The following is a 14,799-nucleotide window of genomic DNA, read 5'->3' on the forward strand; positions in this document are numbered from 1 at the left end:
AGGAGGAGGGGTCTGCTATGACCCTCAAGAAAGAAGGACATGGTCACACAAGTCTGGGGCCATTTTGTATAGAGCCAGACAGTTCCTGTATCCCCGAACTGAGCTGCATTCCAGGGGTGGCTTCTGTCCATCTTTTTCCCAGCCCACCCTGACTTGGGGTTTCACACACATCATTTCCTGATAGTACAACTGTGTCTCACCTCTCACTACTTCTACCTGGGTCCCCTGTCTTCCAGTCATGTGGAGAAATGCATCACCTCCCTGACAATCCAGGCTGAGTCTGTGTATACACCATGCCCTCTATTTAGCATGTCCTTTTTCTCCTACTCTCTCATCACTCCATCCCGGGAACCCCTTCAGGAGCAGCCATCCAGGAATTTCCTCAGCCGGAACCATCATAGGGATGGAGCTAGAGAGTGAGGGGTGATTAGGGTTCCAGTTGGTCTGATTGCTCTTTCGGGACATACACGTTTGAGGCAGTCTAGCAAACAGCCACAAGGTGGCAGGGTATACCGCAGGGAAGGCTCATGCCCTGCTTACTGGTTCCAGGGAAGTGGGAAGGTGTCTATGGTGTTAGTACTATGTCTTCTAGTTGCCTTCCTGGGCCTTTGTGCCTGCTCACTTTCTGTTAGTCCCTTCTTCAGCTCAGCGAAACCATCCCATGGGATCGGCTGGTGGCCTCTAAGATGTGATTTGTGGTCCTGTAGCCCCCAAATCTCTCCTTCAGAGATCTACTTGGGTGTGTGAATTTCCACTCTGAAAGTCATTGCTTTGTTTCAGGTTTGCAGCTGTCCTGGGGAAAAAAAAGAGTTCAGGTCTCCATTCTCAGGCAAAAGCAGGTGATCCCTAATAGAACACTGGAGAGGGAGAAGGGGCTTATGAGATGACAGTAGCAATAAATAGAACTGAACGTTAGAAATCTCGGGGGGCTGTCATTGCCAAGAGCTCTCTTAATCCTCACCACAACCTTGACCATGAAGGAAGAAAAGATTCAGAGCAGACAGCCTAAGAACACACGGGGGGTTAGTAAGTGACAAAGTTGGGGATGCAGCTCTTACCCTCCAACTTGCAGAGAGGCCCTCAGCTAGCACAGGGGCTACCTCTGTGTGTCGGCTGTTGAATTTACAAAAAGGGGCCCCTTTCTTCATGCACCCCAGTGCATGGCTTTTCCAACTACACAGCACAGTTTAAGGAGAGAGTTCAGAATTTCAGAACTGGAAGGGCACCTGGGTGGCTCAGCTAAACGTCTGCCATCAGCTGCGGTCATGATCTGGAGGTCTGGAGATGGAGCCTCATGTCCAGCTCCATGCTCCCTCTCCCTCTGCTTCTCCCCCACTAGTGCAAGCACACTCACTCTCTCAAATAAATAAATAAAAATCTTAAAAAAAAAAAAAAGAATTTCAGAGCTAGAATTCTCTTTGGGTCAAAATCCCAAAATCTGAATGTTAGAGAGGAAGCCCCCAGGGCATGTCACGCAGCTCCATATCTGCATCACAGTGTTGCCCTGAGCTCTGGATGCCTGGTACCAGGTGTGGACTGGCTGCACCCTGAGCATATTGCTTCTCCCCTTCCATGCTGAGGACCTGGGATTGCCCCCTGGACCTTTCCTCTCTCGATCATATTCAGTGACCCTGGGTACTTGGAGGGACATCATCCAAGCCCTGCTGGCCTGGGCCAGCAGCTCTGACCTTGACTGAAGGTCACTCGGTTTGGTCAGAAAGCTGCTTCCCCTGGGTCCTCAGTTTCTGACTATACATGAGAAGACTGCACAGGAGAATCTCTAAGGTCCCTTCTAGAAACCATGACCCTGACATTTCCAGCCTAACTAACAGGGAGACAGAGATTGCTCTTGATAGGGGTGTCCTGGGAGTAGAAATCACTCATGGAGACCACAGAGGGCAATAATTTCTGGAGAACCGCCTTTTCTCATCTGTTGTTTCCAGTGTTTTCTGCATCCACTGGATCAACATTCACAGACCCAGGATCTGGGGCTTCCAACATGCCTCCCAACGTTTTCATAGTTCAGAAGGTGCTTAGGATGAAACACTAGTTATCACAAACTCCAGCCTACCTAACAGCTCACAAGGGACTCCGAGTTCCTATATATTTAACATTTGTAACTTGCAAATCTTTATGTTAAAAATAACACTATTTTATTTCAAAATTAATGTATGTTAAATGCACAAAAACTTGAAAAACTGTTACGACAAAAATAATAATGCTAAATAACATTTCTTTAACATTCACAATGTTCCAGGAAGTCTTTTAAAATTTATGTTTAAAAAATTATAGATTCACAGGAAGTTACAAAAATAGTACAGAGAAGTCCCTGTTTCCCCCCATGGTAATATCTTAGGTAACCGCAGCACAGCATCAAAGCCAGGAAGTCAACATAGTTGCTACAATCTACTGATCTTATTCAGATTTCACCATTTTTGCATGTCCTCCTGTGCATGTGTGTGCGCGCGTGCGCACGTGTGTGTGTGTGTGTGTGTGTGATTTTATCTCATGTGTAGATCACAGATGCATGTTACCCCTTCACAGTCCCTTCAGCCCTACCCCTCCCTTCAGCCCTACCCCCTGGCAACCACTGTTCTTCATCTGTATAATTTTGTCATTTAAGAATGTTCTAAGTCAGTCCAAGAAAGACAAATACCATATGATTTCACTCATATGTGGAATTTAAGAAACAAAACAGATGAGCATGGGGAAGGGAAGGCAAAATAAAATAAGATGAAAATTGAGAGCGAGGCAAACCAGAAGAGACCCTGAACTCCACGAAGCAGACTGAGGGTTGCTGGAGGAGAGGTGGGTGGGGGGATGGGGTTACTGAGTCATGGGTGTTAAGGGAGGGCATGTGATGTAATGAGCACCGGGTCTTAAATGCAACTGATGAATCGCTACATTTACCTCTGAAACTAGTATAAATAAATAAACAAATAAAGAGAAATGCTGGAGAACACACCTTGGCAAACAACAACAACAACAACAACAAAACATTATACATACATAGGGGGGTGCCTGGCTGACTCAGCTGGTAAGCATTCTACTTTTGGTTTCAGCTCTGGTCATGATCTTGGGTTCCTAAGATTGAGCTCTGCATAGGGCTCCCCACTAAATGGGGAGTCTACTTCCTTTCTCTCTCTCCCTCTGTCCTTCCCCTGGCTCATGCACTCTTTCTCTCTCTCTCTAAAACAAATAAAGAACTCTTTAATAAAAAAAAGAATGTTATATACATGGAATATAATAATAGCAAAATAATGACATAATAATAGTAAATAACATGTATTGAACATTCACTATGGGCTGGGAATTGTTTCAAGCCCAATACAATTATGAGTTCATTGATCCCCTCAAAAACCCACTGCCATGATTTCTATCAATACCCCTACTTTCAGATGTGGAGTCTGAGATAGTCACCTAATTTTATTCAGACTATAACTGGCAGAGCTGAGATTAAATTCCATATCTTGCTCTATTAGCCTTTATTTATAATAGTATGCTCCCTTTCTAAATAGATTCAATCTAAATTTTTAAAAACTAAACACAGAAAAGTGTAATTCAACAGAAGCCTCAGAAAGTGTCAAACGATTGCGACCATATAGACCACATTCTCTCAAGACAATGCAATTAAGGGAAAAACCAATGATAAAATCGGGGCTTAAAAAATTTCTTTTGTCTGTAAATTTTTAAACTTCTACCTCTAAACAACTTGTGGGTCAGAGAAGAAGAAGACAGAAGTTTTCCCAGCAAGGGAGCAAGCATTCATGGACAGGAGGCCATGAGGTGAAGGTGTGATTGCTTCAAGACTGTAAACAAAGGAGAGGCCTGGACCGAGTCCAGGAGGCAGGCGATGTTTTCCGGTCATCCCAATAGCCTCAGAGCCTCACCTGACACTGCATTCGTGGAGTCAGTGACTGTTTGGTAATGGACACCTTTTAAAAATAGTCCCGATGGTGGGTACTGCCTCGATTTTCCTAGATCCTGAGTCAGAAACTCAGAAATATTTGCAAAGGCCTTCTGGTTTTTACTGGAGTCACATTTAGAGAGGATCATGGGTTACCAAAGCATGACCTCACACCACAAATTCCCTGCTTTTTCAACTTTTAACAGTTTCCTCCTTTTTTTTTTTTTTTTTTTTTTTTTTAAAGATTTTACTTATTTATTTGACACAGAGAGAGATCACAAGTAGGCAGAGGCAGGCAGAGAGAGAGGAGGAAGCATGCTCCCCGCTGAGCAGAGAGCCTGCTTCGGGACTCCATCCCAAGACCCTGAGATCATGACCTGAGCTGAAGACAGAGGCTTAACCCACTGAGAAAACCAGGCACCCCTTTCCTCCTTCTTTTGATGAAGGATCGCTTTTTGCTTCTTCTTCTTCTTTTTTTTTTTTTTTTTAAGTTTATTTATTTGACACAGAGAGAGATAGCGAGAGAGGGAACACAAGCGGGGGGAGTGCGAGAGGGAAAAGCAGGCTTCCTGCTGAGCAGGAAGCCCTGATTTGGGACTCCATCTCAGGACCGGGGCTGGCTCCCAGGACCCAAGGCTCAGATCCCAGAACCCAGGGCTCAAATCCAGGACTCTGGAATCATAACCTGAGCTGAAGGCAGACGCTTAACGACTGAACCACTCAGGTGCCCCAGAAGGATTGCTGCCTTGCAGTCACATAGGTGAACTCTGATGGGAGGCAGCTGGGGAGGTGTGCTGCTGGCCTCAGCTGGGCGCCCAGTACTAACACAGACTTGCAGAAAGGCTCTTTGTCTCATAAATCAGCATGTACCACCCTTGAAAGACACCGATGCTATGTCTTACAAATTATAGACACTGAAACATTAGGATCCATTCTTAATCAAATGTATTCTGCAATCAAGTTAAATTCTAAATTTTTTATCCATAATAACTTGACACAAAAATCAAGGGCAGGGAGAGGTGGGGTAAAGAGCATGTGGAATTTTTGCTTCTTTGTTACTATATTTTTGTATTGCTGGAAATTTTACAATGAGTTTGTTACTTTTAAAACTGGATCCAGGGAAAAGCTCAGTGGATAAATGCATCCAGTCAGTGAGGTATGTTGTTTGGGTTCAAATCCTAGAACTGTCACTTAGTAACAATGCAACCACCAGTAAATGACTTAGCCTTTCTGTGCTTCGTTTCCGGACCTCATAGGGTTCTTGTGTGTCAAAATGCATGAGTATACGTAAAATATTCAGAAATACACATGAAGCAAAGTCAGTGTTCTATCACTATTCATTTTAACTATAATACAATTTTATTAGGATTTTCTTCCCAATAAATTTTTAAGATGAGGAAATAATCTGCCGTTTCCTCTCCCAGTTCCTGCGGCCTCCAGAAGTGCGTTGCAGTTTCTGCTACTTCTTGCATCATACAGTCTCTTGGAAGAATGACCTGGGCTCCCATGTGGAAATAGCAGCTACCTGTGAGCTTGGTGTCGTACTCTGACCAGTTTCCATCAGTAGGTCCCGTTGGACACTGAAACCATTCTGGACTGAATCTTAGAGTTTCTTAACCCTCTTGGATTTTGCTTAATTGCCTTTGAAAGGAGTGAGACAGATTAAGTAACTATTATACATCTGGCACCGGCAGTTTCTACTGTATCATAGAATGTACTCTTGAGTATATTATTTGTTATGTTCTTTTTAAACTCCCTCTTTCCCCTGCCTACCAGCATGAATCCGCATTAAGATTTTCCGTGCTGGGGCACCTGCGTGGCTCAGTCATTAAGTGTCTGCCTTCAGCTCAGGTCATGATCCCGGAGTCCTAGGATTGAGTCCTGGGTCCATGCTCAGCAGGGAGTCTGCTTCTCCCTCTCCCTCTGCCTGCTGCTCTGTGTACCTGTGCTCTCTCTATCTCCCTGTCAAATAAATAAATTAAAAAAAAAATCTTTGAAAAAAAAAAAAAAGATTTTCCTGTGCCTCTGTATCATCTTTTTAAAACTAAGTGGAAGACTTAAGGCAATTTGATGGCTATTTCCTGAGAGGGTCTGTGTCCCTTTGACAAATGCTGCCTTAGAAATAACAGTTACTCATTCCTTGTTCATAGGAATTTCATCTAGGAAAATGGTCGTAGAAGTTTCATTGACAAAATGAGGTCATTAAAGACATGCAATACTCAAATTTGGAGTATTCAATGCTTTCTTGTATAAGCAATATAGATTGTTTATTTCTCCATTTACTTAGCTCTTAATCCAGTAGGTCTCAGTTGGCTGGGCATAACAGAACACTCTATGGTCTGATGGAGTGAAGCTTCTTGCCACCCTCCTGCAGGGGGGTCGGGGTTTGCAAGAAGCTAAGTAGATCAGAACCCAGAGCCAGAGTGTCCAGAGAACAGTACTGGAAACACCAGCCAATTTATGGGGAAAAGGGAGAGAGAGCTCGAGGGCTTGGAATACCCGATTACCAATAGGCAAATATGATCACATACTTCAGTCTTAAAACAATTCTGTCATTCTGTATCTCCTCTAAGACAAAATCTTAACTCTTCACACGGTGTTTAAGGATCTTTCATAGACACTAACTGGAAAAGATACCTGCGTTCCTGTGTTTATAGTGACATTATTTACAATAGCTAAGACATGGAAAAAACCCAAGGGTCCATCAAATAAATGAATGGCTAAGGAAGTCATGGCGTGTAAATATATTATTGAGCCATTAAAAAAAAGTATGGCAATCCTGCCGTTTACAACAACATGGAGGGATGTTGAGGGCATTATGCTAAGTGAAATAAGCCAGACAAAAACAAATATTATATAATCTCACTTATATGTGGATCTTAAAAAAAAATAAAAAAGTTCCCAACAGAGACAGAAAAACAGACTTATAGAAAAAGGGATCAGATGTGTGAATACCAGAGGCAGGGGGAGGGGGAAGGAGACTAGGAGAAAAATGGTCAAAAGGTGCAAACTTGCAGGCAGAAAAGAAATAAGCACTAGGGGTAGAAGGGACAGCATGTGACTACAGCTAACCCTACTGGATAATGCATAGGAAAGTTGTGAAGAGAGTAAATACTAAGGGTTCTCATTACAAGGAAAATAAATTTCCTTTTCTTTTTTTGCTTTCTCTTTTTATCATATCTGTATGAGATGATGGATGCTGACTCAACTTACAGAGGTAATCATTTCACACTATACGCAAGTCAAAGTGTCATGCTGTACACCTACACTTCTACAGTAATGGAGAGCAATTATATCTAGAAAAAATAAAAATAATAAAATGTTTTTGAAAAGTCCTTCACAATCCCAGCCCCACACACCTCTCAGGCCTCAACCTGTATCACTCCTCTCTGTGATGGCCATGTACTAGATGATTCAGAGTGTCCAGAATGATTCTAGATTACTTTATTCTTGAATTCTTTGCTGAGCATTCCTGCTGCTTATAATACATTTACTCCCCTCCTCTGTTTAACTGCAATGGCTGGTTCTTCAAGCCTTTATTCATGCAGTATTCCTTCTGGAAACCTCTTTTAAATATGTGTGGTGCACGTGTTTATCCAAATACATTGTGCACTCAGAGGAAACCCTTGGTAGTGCCATAAAAGCGGAAAGATAAATGTAAAATCTTTAAAATGAAGGCAAGATGAGAAAGGATTTCATAAATGTGGGGTCGAGTCGGATACATTCCAAAAGGCATCTTTCGAGAGCACATGTCTTTGTCTTACCTTTTCTTCGGCCTATAATGTTGGTAGTTTGCCCCACATTTAAAGCCAAGAGCTCTGGGTGCTACACTTGCAAGATTCTCAACAGCAATGCTAGAAGGTCTATGTCCATTCTAGACCGTGAGAACCAGGTAGGGTTTAGGCAGCAAGGACTCCCATAGATAAACCTTGAACGTGTCAGTGTGTGTTTGCCATTACAGACAAGGAATGGGCAAGGCCCTCGTACATCACCAGGGGACACACTACATTTTCTGAGCATCTTTCCTTCCCCTCAGTAACGGAATGCTGTGACCAACGAAAAAATCAGTAACCGGAAGCATTTGCCAGGTAAGAATTACAAGTTAAAATTCTGAAGCCTTTATAGTACAATAAATTAAACAAACTACATGTGAATATCAACTTGACATAACAGCTTGGTTTTCTCAGATTTTAGCATCTTCCAAACTGTGCCCCTGATCTCCCCACAAAGCTGTTCCTCCTTCTTCCTCCCTCCGTGATAGCCCTTCAGGTGCCCAGGTTGTCCTTGACCCTTTCGTCTCTCTCACATACTCCAAATTCAATCTTTGGTACACCCTGTTACAATATGTACAGAATCTGGCCCTCTCACCAGAGTCCAACCCCACCACTCTGTCCCCATGGCTGTCAATCTGTCTTCTCTTATATTGAAAGAGTATCCTAATTTCTTCCCCTGCATCTTTGCTTGTCCCCTGCAGTCCACTCCTAGAGTGGGTATGGGTGATTCTACTCAAATCTAAGTTCTGTCCTGTTACTCTGCTTCTCCAAGTCTTCTTGCCAGCTCCTGTGAAGACCGAGCAGGCCGTGTGCCAGCCGGCTCTTGCCTGATGTTCTATGGTCCGTCTCTCCAACTCCTACACTGGCTTATGAGCAAGCCACTGGGCCGCGCTGGCCTGCCCACTGTTCCCCTGGACACACAGGGGCGCTCCCACTGAGTCACTGTGAGAGGCTGAGACATGGCCCCCGAAGACAGTCACATCCTATCCTTGAAACCTGTGGATGTTACTTTACATAGCAAAATGGTCTTTACAGATGTGATTACAGTAACAATCTTGAGACAGGGAGATTTTTCTGGATGATTGGTAGGGGATGGTTAAATACAATCACATATATAAGAGGGAGGCAGAGAGAAATTTTATGACACAAAGAGAACGCAATGTGAAGACAGACCAGAGAGAGATTCCAGGATGCTGACCTCGAAGACCAGAGTGATAAGGCCACAAGCTAAGGAGTAAGTCTTCTCTCGGGCTTCCGGAAGGAATGTGGCTCTGCACTTAGGCTCTGGCCCAGTGATACTGATTTTAGACTTCTGGCCTCTCAAACTGTGAGACAATACATTTCTGTTATTTTAAGCCGTGAAATCTGTGGTAAATTTGTTCAGTGGCTTCAGGAAATAAGCACAGGGACTTGGCACTTGCTGTCTGCCCCACCTGGAGTGCGTTTGCCCACTGGTAGGACGCCCTTGCTTATCTCTTTCGTGCTTTTCTCAAATATGGCAGTCCTTTGAGACTTTTCCCTCCCACACTGTCTAAACTGTAATCCTCTCTCATCCCTCCATCCATACACTCTCCATCTCCCTCTCCTGTTGACTTTTTAAAAAATTCTGTCCTATTAGCAACTACCACAGTATTATTTTATTGTTTATCTCTCTCCATAGAATGTAGCACCATGAAGGAAGGGATTTCTGTCTTTTTTGCACCGTGTTATCCCCAGCACCTAGAAAAGGATGGAGACCTAGCACGTACTCAATAGTTATTGAATGTTGAATGAATAAATAAAACCAGAGCACGCAATGTGTCATAGAAGTGATTAAATCACCAACGTGTAAATAATGCATTACTCCTCACTTGAAATAAAGTGATTTGAGCGTATATAATCAGTGGGGCATACAAAAAATTAATGATCTAATCTAATTATTAATCATTTAGTGCTTTTACAGTCAGTGCTAATGGTAGTATCCAGTGCTAATGAACTCTTAGCTGACAGACAAAACAATTATTTATATTAATTTAAGTAACTTATAGCATCATTTTATAAGAAGAAAAAGCTGAAATTATAGTTGGGATAAAAATGCTTTTGCAACAATGTTAAAACCCCATTGGAAAGTATCAGTATGAACTTACAACTTAATGAAATATATCTTTTCAAGCTCATCTCCTTAAGTGGTTTATGAATAACGTCACCCCCAGCACATGACTGATCTCCAGCCCCAGCATACAGATTATGGTTTCTGATATTTCTTAAAAGGGTGCCCAATATGTCTGATATGTCTGAGGGAAGTAAGACGTCTATTTAAAAATTAGATACCCTCTTTGAGGGTAAGTTTGGGTAGATTTAGGGTTTCTCCCCTCTTTTTTATAACTGGCATTATGTCGAGATTATAGTGACAGAAAACATGATATCCTACACTAGACTTATGACTGTAAACCGAATTCCAAGAAGCTAGAAGTGCTGGAATTCCCCATCAGTCCCAGAATTTGAGGGGAACCTTCATGGACAGATCATGTGTTAATGTGTCCCTCTCTGCACTAACGTTCATGTTAGCATGTCGTGAATATTAAACAAATCTTTGCTGCTATGGACTGAATGAAATTACAATGCCTATGTGTTATTGGGTCTGTGGAGACTTATTATATGGTTCTTATGTTTTTAGAATTCACATTCAGCCTCCAATGTAAAGGATACAGACAGCAAAGTCTTGCCTCTACTCACTCATTAAACAAGATTTTAGGGGCACCTGGGTGGCTCAGTGGGTTAAGCCTCTGCCTTTGGCTCAGGTCATGATATCTGGGTCCTGGGACTGAGCTCCATGCTGGGCTCTCTGCTCAGCAGGAGCCTGCTTCCCCTACCCCCTGCCTGGCCCGCCTCTCTGCCTATTTGTGATCTCTCTCTCTCTGTCAAATAAATAAATAAAATCTTTTTTTTTTTAAACTGTGATTTTACTTAGCACCTACTATGAGTTTCAGGTTTTGATACTCACTGGAGAAAACACACAAGATGAATAAGACAGTCTTCTGGAGGGAACGTACTGATATTGCGGCAGGGGCTTGAGAAGTGCATTCGAGATCCTGGGACATTTACCAAGAGCTTACTATTACAAGATACTCTGTCTCATAATTTCTTTCTTTGACCTTCCTTTGCTCATCTACCTAAAACCTCTCTCAGGGTAAGGACATGATGGTTTCTCTAGGCCTCTTTCAATTTTATGATCTATGACCATCTTCATGAAAATGTTCAGAAGGGCCATTGTTAGACGCTGATACTTTGGGACAATCTGAGGAAAGGGGAAAGGCAGAGGTAGTGTCCATTTTCTTTATATTGTGTCATGGGTCACATATACAGGGGAGTAATAAAACATAAACATACAATTTGAGGGATAATAATGCACAGAAAACCTGCATAGCACACACCAAGGTCAGAAAAATCTTTGCCAGCCCCCTAGAAACCCTCCCATCCTCAATATATAATAATCCCCTATTAGAGTCACCTTTCCCCATCTGCACAGAGACAATTACTATCTTGACATGGTGACAATCGCTTTCTTGGTCTTTAAAAATTATATGTCATATCTGTAACTACCCTGCATCATAGAACCAGTTCAGCTCCCTTGTTTTAGGAGGGTGCCCATTATTCAGGAGGGTCCTGTGATGGATTTTATTGTTGTTCATAATATTCAGGGCCACTCCATAAAGCAACCCCTACCACCTCACCTTTGGCAAGATATATTTCCCTGTGCCATTGCAGGCTTGACTGTGTCACTTGCTTTGGTCAATGGAATGTGAGGATAAGTGACGAATGTCATTTTAGAAGGGAAGCTTTAACAGCTGACATAAGCTTCCCCAGGCTTCCTCATCACTCTGTCATGATGCCTGGAATTATCCCAGAGAGGAGCTCTAGTTATTTACGTGTGTGTGTGCGTGTGTGTGTGTGTGTGTGTGTGTGTGTGTTGCGCCTCAGCTCACCAGAAACCAGCAGGTTCCCTGAGAATAGCTAAGGAACTCTGATGGAGGCCTTCAACCTCTTGGACAGAATTCAGCATAGGCTTTATCTACTGAAAGTCTCTCCAGACCCTTCGACTTCTACTGTCTCTTTTCAGCAGAGAATTCTGTATTCTTCCTTCCTAACCACTAACTCACTTAGTTGACTCCCATCCTCTTTTTTTTTTTTTTTTCCCCCTAGCAGGGAGCACTCTTTTTTGTTTATGTACTTCCCTTACATAGTGTGACAATTCTTCATGAAAATTTTGCCTAGGATAATAAGGTTCTGAAAAAAGTGACAGTAGATATGGTTGCCTTGAATACAGACTTCGGGGTATCTACAGCATGGCCCATAGAATTTGGATCCTTGAATACCAGCAGGAAAAGGATCTAGGCTGCCTGCAGTTATTCTGATTGGTGCCAACTGATAAAAGCATGACATGAAATACTTCCAGAAGCAGTTTCACTGTATGTCCTGAGAGCTGTTCCAACCGTGTGACCGCTCCCAGGATTCAGAGTCCACCTCCTCTTGAAGAGTAGAGCCTGGGCCGGGCTGCCTCCAAGTGCCGCATCCTGGGGATGGAGAGGCCTTCTTAACCATCCTTGAAAAAGATTCCCTGGGAACCCTGCATTTGTCCTGGAGCACCTTCCATGGATCTTTGAATTGTGGAGAGCTGGGGGAAGACGCGACATAATTTGCATTTCCTCTGGATTTGTTTCTTATCCGGAACCAGTAACTCACTTTTTTTTTTCTTTATTATGTTCCATTATCCTACATAATTACACTAACTCACTTTTATTTCACTTTCTTTTTTCTTCTTGGGCCCTCAAACACCTCTATAGAACAACACATTCCCATCAGTAACAATGGCTGCCAATGACAGGGGTTCTTCTCTGGGCCTAGAGTGGGTAGAGGGATATATCCCCCCTCAAGACCATGCACTGAAACCTGTGGGGATAAGGGTTACATACAGTTTCCAAAAGCCTTCAAGTGATACTACCCACCCCCCCAACTCTTTATTACCTTCAAATTCCAGACTCTACAATGCCATCCCTTGTATTATTTGAGTAATGAACATTTTTCAAAAGTATTGATTAATATTTATCAACCCATATTCCAAATTAGAGAGGAGACTAGATATTTTATCCTTCTCCTTTTTGCCAATTTTGTTTGCACAATACAGGTGCATAGTAATTTATTTTATAAATGAATAAAATTTCCTTTATTAAAAAATACTATCTAGATTAAAAAGATAGCAGCGATGTATAATGAAATGGCCAGTATGTGATGTGGCCACAGCTGCACACATTCTTACATTATGAGCTCCTAATTTGTGGCTTCTGGTACAACTCAGTGCCATCACAAAAAACTGAGATAGTCTGTTCATTGGGTTGGATCATAAGCACATTTTTTTCTTGAAAGGAAACAGGGCTGTTGCACAGAAAGATGAATTATATTGGTCTCTGCTTAGAGGGCTCCCACTCTAAATTACACCTGATGTAAATTACACACCTAAGGGGATTGCATCATTTGGGTAAAAACAAACAGATAAACCCTGACAATTTTCACCCTCTATCTTTTTGGTTTTTCTTCTTTGTCATTTGTTTTCAGATTCATTCTGGATGTGGCTCTAGCCTTGGCCATAAGCTCCTCAACTCATTTCAATTCCAGGGAACCCACATGTCCCCCATCTCACCTGGGCTGGTAGCTGACCCCAGGGAGGTATGAGCAGCCCAGTCATGAGCCCAGTATGAGAAGCCAAGTTAGTTTCCCATTTCTGAACCTCAGGTGTCTTCATTCAACGGCAAGAGATAAAGAAGTCAATGAAGAAACCATATTTTAGAAAACGTCTCTTCTAGAGCTCTTGGTCAAGGGCTCTAAGACATAGTTTTGTTCTTTCTGACATCCTCACCATAAAGCTAGTGGAGAACATTTCCCCATTCTAAGAAATGATACAGTGGTATTGTCCTTGACCTCACCCCATGCAAAAACCACTTGGAGACAAATGCCAAGACTGGAACTCAACACTGAACAGTCTCTTACAGCTCCAACCAACCTCTTCCATGTTGCATGTTGTTCCTCTGTGTGCCTCCATCTTTCCAGGGATCTGGTTTCCAGATAAAAGAATCAGGGCGGATTATGGCTAGAAGAGACCCTAGATACTCTCTAGCCAGCCTTCCCTGTGCAGGTGGGAAGATGGAAGTCCGCCGAGGGAAACTACTGGGTTCTGAGGCCAAGCAGATTTGCTCAGAGCCTGGACAAGTGTCAAACCACCTGGTTATTTCCCTGCCCTGGCTGCCTCCCTCTGTTGTCTGTGCCTTCAAGTGGATTATGCAAATCTGGAGTCAGGTTCCCTCCTAGTCTCTAAAGTATTTAAATCAAGCATTAGGGAACTGTGGGTGCTTCATGGCCTGGCCTCTCTCAGCAATAGCTGAGATCCAGAAACCTGCAGCATAGAACAAACTTGTTCTTCCAGCAACTTCTTCTGTATGGCCTGGGACCAGAAACCAAACACAAGCTCTAACAATTCTAAGACTCTAGGAATCTGAAATGTTATCATTGTGCTTTTTACAGCATGTCAGATTGCATTCTATCTCACAACTTGCTTGAGATCTTTCTGAGCGAAGGGCATCTTACTCCTATCCCAATCCCTACGTGTTAAGAGCTCAGTAGTACTCTGATAAATGAATAAATGAGTTTGGTTTTGGAAGGCCTATATCTGAGTCTTGGATGAGGCTCTTAGAGCCATGTAAACCTCAGTTTCCGGATCTGAAAGGAGGGGAGTTAATTCCCACTTTGGCCAGCACACAGGTCAAGCAATTGATGAATTATAAATAGCGAATGATGGTCCCCACATATAAGGAGGCGTGTGAGCTGCAGGCTCTGCATTCCCTCAGCCCTTGCTTCTCTTTGGCTCCTTAGGGTGTCATAATCACTATAGCACACAGTGCATAAGATACTTGGAAGGGCAGTGGGGTGAAACAGTAGGGGAAGCAGGAGGGGAAGACCCCTGAATGCCTGGGTGGCTGTGATCTGGGTCTGAGCCTCCCAGCCTGCCCCTTCCACCCAACCCTGCCTTCCCAGCCCAGCTTTGGTCCCTGGAGCTCTCTCCTGGGACTTCCCTCCTCCCCAGGCCTG

The sequence above is a fragment of the Mustela lutreola genome, chromosome 2 (assembly GCF_030435805.1).
Source record: "Mustela lutreola isolate mMusLut2 chromosome 2, mMusLut2.pri, whole genome shotgun sequence".
In the NCBI taxonomy this organism is placed as follows: Eukaryota; Metazoa; Chordata; class Mammalia; order Carnivora; family Mustelidae; genus Mustela; species Mustela lutreola.